This window comes from Rhopalosiphum maidis, chromosome 4, assembly GCF_003676215.2.
Source record: "Rhopalosiphum maidis isolate BTI-1 chromosome 4, ASM367621v3, whole genome shotgun sequence".
Lineage (NCBI taxonomy): Eukaryota > Metazoa > Arthropoda > Insecta > Hemiptera > Aphididae > Rhopalosiphum > Rhopalosiphum maidis.
In genome coordinates, this window is record NC_040880.1 from 8,227,040 (window position 1) to 8,243,433 (window position 16,394).

Sequence of the window (16,394 nt, forward strand, 5' to 3'; positions counted from 1 at the left end):
ATTATTATTATTATTATTATTACGTTTTGGAGTAAACATTTGTAACAATGCGTTTGTGTTTGTACAAATATTGTACAAAATCACCTTGTATCAAACCTATTGTTTATATTGTTCAATTATTTTGTAAATAGTCCAAGTATAAAATTAACCATATATGAAATCTATGAAAATTTTAAAATTGTATAAACAAGAGCCATGTTATTAATGTGTCTGATCCAATATTTTTATTGGTTTCATAATATTTTATTGATAATTTTTTTTGTATGGAACCATTTCTCTTTTTTTATGAATGTATGTATGAATAATGTCTGAATGTATTTTTACTCATATAATATAAAACCGTTGTATGTTTTTTTTTTTTAGTCAATTATGTTCCCATTTTGTTTTTACCTGGATCTTGTAAATAATAAACCGATGGAATATTAGTTGTGCAAATTAATTTTTTAAAATAAATATAATATTTACATCTTATATTTTAAATGTTGACCAACACAATGATAAATATATTTATTTCTATTTCTATTTCCGTTTTTTTTTTTTTTTTTTTTTATGTTTGTATAATTTGTAAGTATAGTAATTCAACAAGAAATTTTTTTACCTCTAAATAATTTTGAATAATACTTCTTATTCATTATTGTCACTTTATTTATGTGATGCAGATTATATGTTTTCTTAATTTTAATAATATTTGATCAAATTAACATAATTTAACAGTAACATACTTATAAAAGATAATCTGCTACTACTTGACACCCGCCAATAACAATTTCCATTTAATATATAATTTTATATTATTACCATATTGAATACTGAAATATAGTATAGGTCTACTTACTTTATGTAGCTTCATGTTTTGAGTAATATTTTTACTTTTTAATTTTTCATACTCGTTCAAGTCTCAGTTCATTATTGTATTTTTGAATGACAAATGTTTGAAAATGTTATCTTCTTAAACTATATCATGTTTATGTAGTATGCACTGTAACTGTATTATTATTTAGTGGGGTCAAATGTTCAATGCTCATAAATATTTATATTTTATAATATCTATTTGTATTACATGAAATGGGATAAATCGGCCACTAGTTTTAGAAACTACTCGTCAGTTGTCACTTGTCAAAGGATTTTGATTTCAATACTTGCATCAGCATTTTTAAATCAGCTGTTTAACAATTAGTTATTGGCAAAAAAATGTTTGCATCACACCCCACGTAGGTACAGAAAACAGTGACGCGAGACTGTGAGATAATTAGATAAATCATTGTTCTAACAGTTGAAACGTGATGAATGGGGTATGGAGGAAGTATTTAAGTGTTGTATAAATAGGTACAATTTAGGTACTATAATTTATTATAGTTTAGATAAGAATTTAGATGATTATTATTAATTTATTGGGTAAAAGGTAACAGATAAAGTAATTTTATGAACGCAAATAATAATATTAATATCGATGTAGGTTCAGTTGATTATTATTAGAGCATTTAGAGCTAAGATTTATGCATTAGCGACATTAGCGTGTTTTGTTTTTACGACTTCTGAATTATTCTGCTTTTGTTTATTACCCATGTCTAAATATCACGTCACGTTGAAGCAAATAGTGGTTATTTTATTTTGCATATTATTATAGCACATTTCAACTGTACATAAATAAAATGCACGTTTTGTGGTACTTACCTATGTTTTAAACAGTGGCAACATGCAGTGCCATCACTGTTGGCGATGAAAAAAATAATAATATTATCTATTAAAAAAAATACCCGTTTATTTAATTTATTATACATGTAGGTAGTAAGGATAGTACTGATAGTAGTGTTAGTGGGTACATTAGTACATTTAATTTATATATTGTCACCAATCGTTATAGAATACCGTGTGTCTCAGAAAACACGGTACACTATCACTCATTAGATACCCTTTAAATATCTTTTAAACCTGTTTGTGTTAAATTAGACTAATGGATCATAAATTCCTATGACTTACAATTTTTTCAACTCATGAATTTAGCTCATGCGCAACACAACTTCATTTTTTTAAATGGCAACCGCTATTTTTAATATCATTTTCGAATTAAGAAATTTTTTCAAGCAATTTTGATCTACCAACATGTATTTTGAACCCAAAATTGACAAAGTTGGAGCTACCGCGGTATACAAACAAATATAGGAGTCCTCATAAACCTTATAGTTACAGGTAGGTACTCCTGTAAATTGTAACTTGGAGGTGGGTTGGTACTCTTCCTGTTATTTACAAATCGAAACAGTAAATTCTATTTACTATTTAGTATTTAATATTATTTTACAACTACAATATCGTCAATATTTATACAGTAAAATTGGCATGAGTTTTGACTTTAAAAAAATCATCGTCGTTTATGTAGGTATGTGAATGCGTCGCATAGGTACTTGAACATGTTATTAGTGAATTGTATTGATTTTGACTTTTGTCATTTAAAACGAAAAAAATACAAAGTATTAAATGTTAATGTAAAACTTCGGTAGTATATTAAAGAGTTTTCTAATATATTACATTTGATAGACCGATAGAAAAAGATATTTTTAACTATTTGTGACTAAACAGTTGTAATACCAAACTCATTTTTAGTGCATATTTCAATGTATATAAATCTTAGTCTTAATTATTATCAAGACTTGTTATATCCAGAAGATCTAGACAAATTAAAAAGTCAAGAATACAAAAATTGAATTCCGCTTCCAATACTACCTAGGTACCCTTTATATCTGCACGTTTTTAGAAGCGGGTCATACAATAAAAAAGTGTTGGCAATAAGTCGTATCAGCAGCTACTTTAACCTGTATATATAATACATAGGTACCTAGCTGCCTAGGTAATAAAAATAATTCATGTTTTCTAAAATTTTCGTGAAAATCGTGTGGTTATAAATGCTATTTGCTTTAATCGCATTTACCGCAGAATAGGTGAAACAGTGCTTTAATCATAAATGTTTTTCTTGTTGTTTTGCTTTTCTTTATTTCAGTTAGACATGTTAGAATGTAATGCTTCTGTTGAAGTTGAACCAACAAATGATATATGTTTCTTTATAAATCGAAGCTTGTTTGATATTGAAAAAACATAGCGAGTGCATTTATCACTGATAAATTTAATCACATATTATTTAAAATTTTTTTTTTGGAGGGGATGATGAGGAATCACCATAATTAATTTAAATACATTATTACTAAAAAATGTATATAACATATATCCTCCTCGTTGAAAATTCCTGGACACGCCACTATCTCGTAAGTATTACACAATAATAATTAATTTTATTAGTTATTTGACGTTATATTGAGGCTAAAAAAATAATTTTTATATTTTTATGAGTTTTATGACTATTTATTTTTTTTATCTGTAAACATGAATTGTTTGTTGAAGTATAAATAAATAAATAAATTGATGATTTAGAAAAATAAACGTAGAAATAAATAAAGATTTAAATAATAACTCAATACCTACCTAGCTGGTGATATATTATATTATTATTATAATGTAATATAATGCCATGTGGCATTTTACATACCTATAGCTATTACATAGATATAGTAATAAATAATAAGGTATAGTAGTAGTTAATAGTTATTGTAGTATGGTACAATAGAATAGAATACATAACACATACCTAAGTAGTAATTAATATTAATTGTTATAAGGGAGATCCAAAAGAGTATAAAACAGACATGCATTATTGAGCAAATATTTACAAAAATGTGTGGCCCAAGAATTAATTATTATTATTTTCAACTTTGAGCATACGATGCAGTGTGATTATGCCCATATGAAGTTTTGTGACTAGATACATAGAATTATTATCTATTAGGATTGATGGATTGATTTTTGAAGAATGATAAGGGGACTAAGAGTATAGCGACGAAAAATTCGGAAACATCCAGGAAACCATTAAGAATTGAGTTTAAGTCTGTTAAATCGCGACGAAAAGCGAGACTAGAATATTTAGAACTTGTCTAATGTTGGAATATCGTGAGGTTCATGAGATTCATTTTAAAAACAATTAAGTTTGAAAATGTATTTTGAATATATTAAATTTAATAAAATTTACGTTTAATAATAAATAAATTAATAAATAATAAATTTAGACGAGTTTAAAAATAATCTTACCACTATAGCGACACGCGTAGAAGTGATAAACATACTAGAGTATCCAAGGTGGATATTTATCCACCTTGAGACTTTGAGAGTACCTATACTGAGTATACATCAACAAAAAGGAAGGTATGAATGCGTTAAATTAGAATTCGATGATAATTCATTGTATAGTAACGATATTAAAATATTCTAAGCGAAAACAATTAAACTTTTTGATAACCATCAAGCTTACCAATTTTACAAGTATGTATTTGTTATTTTTTTTTTGTATTACTCAATTATTTAAAAAAAAGTATTCTTCAAAGTTTTTGATTTTCATTTAACAAAATTACCTAGATTAAATTTGCTATAAGTAACCGCCATTGAAGTTGATGATTATTAAAATTTATATACTCCTATGTAGATGCATATAATAAATTATTTGATAAAATATATTTATGATGATAAAGCAGACTGCAAAATCGTTCAGATCATATAACAGTAATAAACTAATAACGATATAGTTTATGACTATAAATATAAATAATAATGATAAATGATAATATAAACAATAAACACACCTACTTAGGCACCTAATTATATACGGAATAATAAATAATATCATAACGTGACTTTTTTTGTATTCTCAACAGACAGTTTGATTATAGTCAACATGCAAACTTTATATTTTAGCATTCAATTTATTATGTCGTGATTCCAATGTTAACAGTTATATGACTGAATATATATTTGTTGGACACATTGGTAAGAACCTATTGCCTATTGATTCTGGACTTCTAGTTGAGTCAACCAAATAATAATAATAATATTTTTTTTCTACTCGTCTGATCCCTGCAATCATGATGTTTTCACTTTTATTATAGTTTTTTTAAATTTAATATTAAGTAATTTTTTAATTGAATTAATTTCATAATTTTATTAAATAGTTTTGTATTTTTTAAATAAAGTACTATACGATATTGAATACAAATTAAAATATCAAGAAGTTTTCAAAAAATATTTATATTCATCAATTCATTATTATAATCATTATATTATAGGTAATTTAGGTAATATTATTGTCCTTGAAAACTTTTAATATTCTATAAATCGTAAACAAATTAAATTTACCAGGATCACGAGTACATATTGTGTGAGGTTCACGTGTGTCGATAAATCGATTTATTTGATTATCGCGTGGGTTGAGTATAGATGTATAATATGTAGATATGTTGGTATGTATGTGTATATATGATGTTATATAATTATACATAACCCTGTAGGTATCTTAATATTATATTTATTAAAAACTACGTACATAATACATGAATATATACTTGTATGTACCTACTCACATGTATGTATTTGTTTTCAATATATTATACATAATATGTCACAAATATTAGAAATATCATTTATAATATTATATAATAGTCTATTTTGTATTACATTAAACGAATATTTTTCAATAACTTTTATTGAGTCAAAAATATCAAAACGTAAATATTATTAGGTATGTTATTACCTATATGTGATTAGTGTACCGAACCTTGTGCCAAATAAGTCCAAAGTCGACTGTCGAGTGTATTATTTTATATCTGTCCAATATATTATTTTGTAATTCTGTTATAAATCATTATTTATGGTGGATTTGTTTTTATTATAAATTTATAATTTTTAATTGGAAGGTTCGACGATAAAAATCATTACCTATTAGTTAAGCGGCTATTAGGTAAATCATATCATAATCCCTTGAAAGTTGAAATATTTCACTTTACATATCAACTATTGAGTGTGGGTGTACTTGTATTAATCGTATTATATTGTTTACGTTGTTGTAGTCACGATTTAAGATAATATATTAGTTAAGAGGACGTTATACCCGCATGTGTTGTCTCTGTCTTACTTATGTAAATCATAGTCAATTTTCATTTAGCAGAACACATTTTGTGATGTTAGCTTTAATATTAGAGTAAATTTACCTATTATAAAATTTAAAGGTAAGAATATTATCTAGGGTATCTCACAAAGCTTTTATTGATATCTTAATTTTTAAGTGAGTTATGGTTATGTAAAATATTAAAACTTTAAAATGCTCGTAACTTGCTAATTTTAATTAATTTTAATAGATACATGTATTTAAAAATATTAACATAAGTACAATCACACGATATCTTAGGAACAATAATATTAAAATTTATTTGTAACTAAATACATTTTAACAAACAATGAATTTTATTTTATTTATAAATAAATCAATTAAACTAAAACTAAAAAAAAAATAGCTATAAACCTATAATAAAAAAATATAAATTTGTCATTAGTATAGATAACTAACTATAGTAGATTTTCGTTATATTTTTGTTGGTTATACAAAAATATAATAATATAACATGTGTATAAACATTTTTAAATTTTTAAGTATTTAAAATAAATATTAATTTTTGGACTTTTTGTCCGATCCCAAAAATGTACTCGGACCTTTTGTCCGACTATACAAACTGAACCCGGACTTTTTGTCCAACTTTTTTTAAAATGGACTTTTTGTCTATGGACTTTTCGTCCGCGATTCTTAAAATGAATCTAGCTATAACTCACTTGAAAGTATCAAATAAAGCCTAAGAGATTCCCTATAAAATCTAGATAATATTCTTATTTTTTACCTTTAAGTTTCATCATAGGTAAATTTACTTCAATATTAAAGCTAATATCAGCATAAAATGGATTCTGCTGAATGCAAATTTTCTATGTAATACATTATTATGACAGAACAACACACGCAGGTGAGGTGGCGGCGTCTTAAGAATAATTATTTTCAAACAATGATTATAATTAATTACTAACCGAATGTTGAATAGAACTTTCATTTAATATTTTATTCAATAATAATATCTTTTAGTTTAAAATAATGAGCACATACCTGAGGCTTTTTACTTAAAATAATGCCATTTTTTTCTCCCATGTATTTGATTATTTCGAAGGACACCAAATTTACTGGTCTGTCATAACACTCGTAACATAATAATATTGGATAGCATCGCATCGTTAATATCAAATGAATAAAACTAAAAATAAGATTTTCAAATAATTTTTAATTTTATTTATTATAGGAAAATATAGTAAGTATCATAACTAATAATATATTTTAAACCAATGGTTTAAAACCATACACAAATTTGGCGCCAAAATATGTATTTAAGATTTCATAATACATACACTGAGAGCGCTAGTTGTAATTCTTTTTATGCTGAACAGCTGCGACGATTGGTAATAAACGGCAAGCTGTACTCTGGGGACCAATTTGTTGGCAATTTCTGTACGGTATTGGGTAACCTATGTATCTTAAATCGTGGTTGTAAGTAAAGGAATATATATATATATGTATATTTTTTTTTATTGGAAAAATCAAGACCCTTGGCAACATAGGCCATTGGGTTGAAAGATAATTTAATTAATTACACGCTGCTTATAATAATCAATACAACGCTAAATTATGCTGGTTAATTATTTTAACAGTATAAACTATAAAATATAAACACTCATTGTTTCGAAACGTATTAACGTTTTGCATAATTTATATTTTTTTTTACATAATTTAAAGTCACATTTATCAGATAACATTTTTAAATATAAATTACCTATATTATATTATAATATAGAAGTACTGAAGTAGTATAATATTACTATTAGCTCGTTGTTTTGACAAAATCGCAAAATAGTGAAACCCCCACGAAAGTCTGCAAAAGAAATCGTGACCTTTGCAGCCTAGAATGACATCCCTGAAACGGTATTGCTGCATTCGTATTTTAATGTGATAAATATTATATGATAGGTATACCATCATACACGACACCGATTAATCACTCGAGCCATTATAGATAACTATGCTATTATACAGGTAGTACCTCGTACGTAGGCTTTGTGTACAAAACGACAATCTTAATACCTTCCAAGACTATTACGACCAGTGTAATCCCGATTACAGCGGCTTAAACCGAGCAAAAAACTAAGATCACTAATAGACAATAGCCGCGTCGACAATAGTCTACGCCGCCACGGAGTCCTTATCCCCAATTTGTTTACCGATAGTTGTTTGTATTGTGTCTGATATAATAATATATTGTATCTGAACAGACGTTAAGTACTGTACTATTAATTTTATTACTTCTCCGACACAGATAATAGGTATCCGTGTGTGTACGTGGTTTATGACTTACGAATATTAATAATTTTTAACAGGTACCTATCTATAAACACAATAATCCTTATCTTTGTAGCAATAATGATAACGTCTTTGATCGTTTTTATTTGTAAACAAAATCGTAAAGTACAATATAAATATATAATGTTTTATAACCACTGTACCACGTGAGGGTACACTATATTGCAAATATGTAAATACGTAATTAACAGGTCAGTCGAAGGCGCAACACGCTAACTCTTGTACGGAAAGCCTTACAGTAGTATATTACTTATATTTTTATTAAATTATGTTTTCACTATAATAAATCGTTAGCGTACTTAAATAATGAAATATATTATTAGCCTTATGTCTATAACTATTATAGACAAAATTTAATAATACATTTTACATTTCACAAATATTTGTTTGGTTTGATATTTATTATCAATTGCAATTATTTAGTTTACTATTCCAATCCTTTACTAGCTTATTTCCATTTATTTTATAAATGTATAACCTAGTAACAGTACCTATAACAGTTTAAGATGATTTAAGATGATTATTTAAAAGTTAATCAGTAACCACAAATAATATTAAAAAATATTAAAGCGTTAAGCACTGTTTGACTTACCAAGTACAGTGGTACACTGCTCCATCGCTATAGGAAAAATGCACGGAACATAAATTCTAAATATAAAATATAATATACGTCATTACATTGTTTAGTTTATTTTTGTAAATTTAAATGTTTATTATACCTTATATTTTTATATAAGTATGATATATTAAACAGTGTTTGTGATATTTATTATTTAAATAACAATAATTTAATAAATATAATACTGGGCATCATAGATAGGCAATTAAACGTACACCATCGTTGTCTGTCCATTTTCTGGTCGACTTGTACGAGTTGTACTACAATAATTTTAATTACGAGATTCCGAACATATTTTTACATTGATTTTGCAATCGCCGAAATTAATTAAAGATAAAAATACATTAAAATAGATGAATATGAATATTTTATTGAATGTTATAATTTGGATACGAATTTCTATAAATAAATCAACTTGCAAAATAATAAATATTTAATAAATATTTTACGGTGTATTTATATAAACGCAGAAGAATATAAATTAAAAAAATTCGCAGATATGGATATTATATAATGTTAAAATACCATAAATTAATCAATGATTAGTGAGAACAAAATATATGAATGAATATATAATATTTGCCTGTGTACATTTTCCAACACTACTGTTTTATTGCGATAAATAGCTATACCTACTAAAGTTATACCCGTGTCCGGAATAAGATTTGAACATCATTAACATATGGATGATGCAAATTTTACTTGGTTAGATTTGTCTTGGTAAAATGTGTATACCACAAGACTGTATTATTATATCTTGGTAGTGTTTTGTATTTTTATCTAACATTAATCTTTGTTCTATTTTTTAAGTTTAAAATATAAAAAATCTTATTAGTAATAAGTTATTATTATTAGATCTTATTACTTCTAAAATAATGTCTGTGAAAAAAAATACATATCTAGTAATACGAGTATTATCTGAAAAAAAAATGTTCTTACATTGTGACTATACAATTAATTAACTGGATAGTAATTACTTACATAACAGTAAAAAATTCAACTCGTTAAGTTGGAAGTTATTTTAAAAAAAGTAACTCGTTGCATATAACTTGTTTAAAAGTAACTAATAACTATAGCTTTAAATTTGTAATTCATTAGTGCTAAGCCTTATTATTTATTATGTATTTATATTCATAATTTAGTATTTACTAAATATATAAACGGCATAATGCATATATCACTTGTCTTAACTTATACTTAAGTTTTTATTTTTTTTCCAAATATACTTATCACTTTTTAAATCAATTGGCTATTAATATAGTAATAAGTTTCATGCCGTCATATTAGTCTGAGCAAATACCTTATAATAATGTTGTATTTTTCCTTCGCGTGTCACGAGACGTTGTTCTCGAAAATATATTACTCCCTATCAAAATATAGAACCTATATAAAATGTATAAGATATCATACTACTTGAATAGTATATATAATATATGTATATATATATATTATAGAAAAATATCTACTCGTCAATGTCATTTCTTGTTCGTTTTATGACTTTTCTAGTTTTAATGTTTTATATCGTAATGTAATACGCTCGTGATATATATACACCTCAAACGATAGTAGCTGATAAATTAATTTAATTTGTGATTACCTCTAAAAGATATATTAATATCCCACTATAATACTACGTTCATTTAATTAGCTTATTATTAAATAGAATGATCTTAACATGTTAAATTCCGTTTATTACTGAAAATATTGAGTTTAGTTTATATTTTCAACTTTTATACTCTATGATGATATAAACATTCAGTATATCATTGATATCTATAATAATCAAACTACAGACAATTTTTCCGCTTTCTATATAATAAAATTCATTAGTGGAGTAACTTAAAAAAATCTGTGTTTTGTACTGGTTTTACAGTTATATCTATGTTTTTTTTCGTTCTGTACTATTTCCGCATACAGTAACTTTTTTCTTTTTATATGATATCTTTGATATTTTCATATAGTATCTATTTTAACTATAGTCTATATGGACAATAAATATTATAAGGTTGTAACCAGAGAGTCTATAGATAATAATATTATCTAGGCTCTCTAATAGTTGTAACCATATCAACTATAATTTTATATTTTAAAATGGCTGTGTTAAAATTTCTTAATACGTATTAGTAAAATCACGGTATATTATAGTATATATACCGCGAGTAAAATAAAAGACTATATTGTATATATATATATAAGTATATAAAGTAATAAGCATCAACTATTTTTTTTTTGACAACCATTTTGATTAAAAATATTAATAACACCCTTTTAAGTTGGTTTCCCAGTTGGCTCTTATATCTTAATTATTTTTAAATTGTATACAGAGAGAAATAATTGCTACTTGAAAATTTTTATTAACTAACGAATAAAGAATTTATTAATTACTTAAGTTTAGAAAAGATAATTAGTATTTATAAATAATGGATACAATTTAAATAAATGTATAAATTAAGATATTTTAACCCTCTTTACAATATACATGATAATTTGTTTAGAACTCGGAACTATTCAAAAACGATTGGCCATTTGTTCGTTATTTGTATTTCGCATTTATAAGTATAGAGTTTGATAGCAATATAAGGTATTTTATATATTTATATAAGTGTTCACTTAGATGAAATTGTTACTTAGGTTTTTAAATTTGTTACTTATTTTTTTGTAATATTTATAAAAGATTATTTACTACTATTTTCTTGTTTATGAGAGAGTAATTATTTTAGAAATATTGTAGAATTTGAAATTCATTAAACAAATATAATAATATCGAAAAAAGGTTTTAAACATTTATTGAGTACTATACCACACAATAAAAATGAGTTGATACTGCAGGGAACTATTAATGTGTTTATTTTAAAAATAATGAGTTATTTTGCATAGCTATTATAAATAACTAGGACATAGTTTGTTATGGCATCGCAGTATTATTAATTATTATACATAAGCATCATTAGTTAAATCTTAACATTAATGCTTTATTTTGTATAGTCTATACAGATATTTTGTCGGAAATGATATAATGTTAATCGAACCAATCAAGTTATTCAAACAATACCTGAAATCAAAAAATAAATTAAGCTCAATGTTTTCAACTAACATATCGTATTGGTATAAATAAGATAAACGTGTTGTTTGAAAAATCATAAAAACAATAGTGTAATATATTATTTTTTTTAAAATAGACATTAATTTAGTGACCCTGAGATAGCGTTAATAATGCATGTTCCTAATTATTTACGTTCTACTTAGACTTGTTAAAAATTAGTTATCGCATAAATGGATAATTGTCGATCATAAACGTGGAGTAATCGTAGCAGGTATTCTTAGCTAAAACGATTTATGACAATACAGTATTGATTATTATAAAATATTAAACAATATTATGATTAAATTGTAGTAGGTTACGTTGGCCAAGTCAATACATGTAAAAACAAAAGTACAAGACTATTTTTTACACAAACTTTACAAAAAAAAAGATATATGTAAATTATTTTTCTTATTAACTTTTTGTGTGTAATGTAAAATATTTATTAGTACACATAAAACAAAAAAAAAATACAGAAGTTAATAATAAAGTTTATTTGTAGTAATAAATTGCTTTTTGATTTCAATAAGTATAGTACATAATTACATATACTATAGTAGGTACCTATATCACTATTCACATTATCTGCTCCGTAGAGAATATATTTTAATAATGTCATATAATAATAAAAGCTTTAAGTTTTCTTTCACTTGATGTTATATTCTATATACAGTCTAAAAAAGATAAATTTTATGTATAAACCTAAAAAAGGATCTCTCATATAGTCATATATTGTCTACAAATAAATTAATTATTTACTCATAATATTACGTACGACAGAGCATTATTATTTATTATAAAACAATCACGTGGTCATGTTAGGTTAATCACATGGGGATGTATATTTTTTTCTGTACAGTTGCATAGGTTTTATTATCCGATCATAAAAATTTACCGATGATGGTTAATCAAAAACTGAACTGAAAATAATATGATACTGGCGATACTGCAACTTAAGACGGCACGTGGTGGATAATGGTCAACAAAATAGTACTGATCGACGCGTTACTTTGGACTTAAGTAACCAAACGCATTGACTCGATCGGTCACAATACTGCGTTCACTTCCATATAATCGTTAAAATAGAATATTATAATTTTAATAAATAAATAAATTAATGAATTTATTGTCAATTCACGTAGGTATACATCTTTTTAATCATCAAATATACTTTTCCGTATTATTATGCGTAGGTATCTACTTATATTATTAATTATTATTAATATCAATGTTTAAAATGAATTAATATACCCAATAATTAATATTTTTGTTGTTGTTGTTGAATCATAATAAAACACGTATGAAGTTCATTTTTATTTTCAAAAACTGACATTTTTATGAATGGCGAAGAAAAAATGTCACTTGGGTTTGTATATTCTGATAGAGATTTGCTGTGAATATTTTGGCACCATACTCGTTACAGTCGTACTAGCCGCTTCATTATCAAGAGTACTTGCGCGGACGACGAAGAGAAAATGGCGGTTGGTTGAAAATCCAACAGCTTGAGAAGGCATGTCAGATAATGTACATTTAGATACATTTAGACAGAGATAATAATTCTTGATTTCGACATATATTATATACATATAAATACATGCATTAAATATATATTATATACATATATTCATATTTTTTCGATGGGGTTCTAGGAGTTTTTTCGGGTGGAGAGCCGGAGAGGCTCTATTTGCGTCATTGTCGATACAAGGATATGAATTTTTTTCCGTACAGAGGACATTAAATGCTTTTTTCCACTCGTTACAGTGTTCCAAAAAATTACTGTCCAAATCAGGTTCATATATATATATAGATATGGTTGTTTTGTCTCGTATATCAAACACTAACTGGTATATGGGTTAATACCGAGATCCGCTACCCCAGCACTGCCATGTTTGAACTGAGTATAAAAATTATTCAGTATTATGTACTTTATTTTGATTTGATAAAAACTGGTCATTGGCAGTGCCACGGTAACATTACCGCAGCAACGGACACGGAGAAATCGCGTTTTCTCATGTTCGGGGAGGTGTACACAATTTTATTTTGGTTGTACAACCAAAACTGTACAAAATTGTACAAAATAAAGTACATAATACTGGATAATTTTTATACTCAGTTTCAAACATGGCTGTGCTGAGGCCCGGGGTAACGGACCTGTAATACCGCGCTGTCCTATGACACAGTTTGGCGAATATAGCAAGAATAGCAATAAAAACAATTCGTTATTGATTACCGTTGTGTCGGTAGATGCAATTTCAGAGGTGTGACAACAATACTACGAGTGACTCATATGTCAAATGAAAATTTTAATTTTGGTTGCAATACAGTCCGCTGCTAAAATAACTCAATTTCAATATGCGCGTCTACTATCTATTATCGCCCAAAACAAACACAAAAATACTGTCAAAAATAAACATTAATGTAAAACCAAGGACTCCGCTTAGAATCTTTATAAAATAGATATTTTTCAATTGTAATTTCAATATTATAGACATTTCTGGAGCCGGCAACGTGTTGTGCGTGTGAGTGGAAAGGGTAGGTTTGGTGACTGAAAACTTATATGTTTCGTGACTCATAGTTTACCACACTGACAGTACCCGATGATCACGGATATTTACATTTTACAGTGGACCATATCACAAATTTTTTTCGGATATAAGAATTTATTAATTTTCTATAATATTAAATCATTTATTTTCACATATGGTTGCAGACACAGTTGACACTCACATACGTACATGGTTTGTCACACACTAAAGTTATTTAAACATATCATAAACCCAGTACGTGGGAAAAATACGATATAAGAAATATACAGATAATAAATAATAATAATAATATCGATATTATTGATAATACGAGCGTCAACAATACCCTATAGGTTCCGTGCCGTATAATTTTTGCATTTCAGCTCCGATAAAAAAGGTGTCAAAAGCAGCGCTCCCTCGTAGATTATTTTTGTCACGACGTGCTTAAAATTCTAAAGTGCAGGTAATATAATAGTAGGTACTCGTGTAAGCCACTCGACCGTTCGAGAACCCTTTGAACACGGACGATATCCCTATGATGGCGACGTTGTATTGTCTTATTGTTGAGTTTATATAAAATATAATATAATGTAATAAAATATATATTGCTATATTATTTAAGCATACTATAGTATTGCAAATACATATTACAAAAATATTATCTTTATTAAATTGATAAAAACTAATAGGTGGTTAAAAAATTAATAACGTAGATAGATAAACTTAAACTATTTGATATTTTATTTTTAAATGTTTCTTATATATGTTATAATATTTATAACTATTTCGAGGTTCGTATATATAAATACTAAATTTTGTTTAAATAACTTTTGCGTTCCTTCGTATCAAGCATATAATTACACGTAGGTACCACACCCTTGGCTATTAAAAAAATACCACGATAATAATTAAAATACCATTTAAATTAGATAATATTGTATGTTTCTGGGCTGTATATTTGGTTCGTTTAAATATTTGAAAATGAAAATTATGAATTGTCTAGTTTTAGACTTTTTTAGTTTTGCATTTGTATATGTAGTAGTGTATAGTGTAGTATATTTCGATAATTTACGCTAAAGAACAGTCCATAATAAAGAGCTATTTGTATACTCAACTAATATAGAAAAAAAAGATCCATAAATATTGTACGTATCGATCATGTTATACGCTTATGAAAACGGCGGTAACGTTCGTGTACAATTTAAAAACTCTCTTCACATATTTTTTCGATTTTAATCTAAGTAATTTGAAATTTATATTTATGGCTTGTACCGTTAGGAACTAGGTATCGACTTTTTTACAACACTAAAAAATGCCTTCTATAAGAAACTTCAACGTTTTTAAATTGATGACCCACTGACTTTTCATGTATGGATAATTTTTAAAGTATTTTTATGAATTTTAACAATTGTGACGTACCTGTGTTGTATAAAATAATACGAAATAGTGAAAAATAATTAGACGCTTGCAGTCATTTTTCCTTCATTGGCTTCAGAGTTCAAATATTATAAATTGTTTTGCACTAGTTTTTCTAAATTAAAAGAAAATTATGTTTAGTTGGCGTCAGAACGAATTCGTATATAATACGGTTGCGTTTTTAATCACACTATACAGTACTACACCCACCCTAAGTATGCACGCACGTCAATGACATTTCTCTTTCGTTTTTCATCCACTCTTGTCTATGCGACGTGTTTAAGGGCTTCAATTACTGTTTCATTTAGTTGACACTTTGTTTCATGTTTTTACGCCAAAAAATAATTTATTCACCTCGGTCACACGTAGGTGCAGGTAAGTATTCAGTTAATTTGTATAATAATCATATAATAATAATAATAATAATAA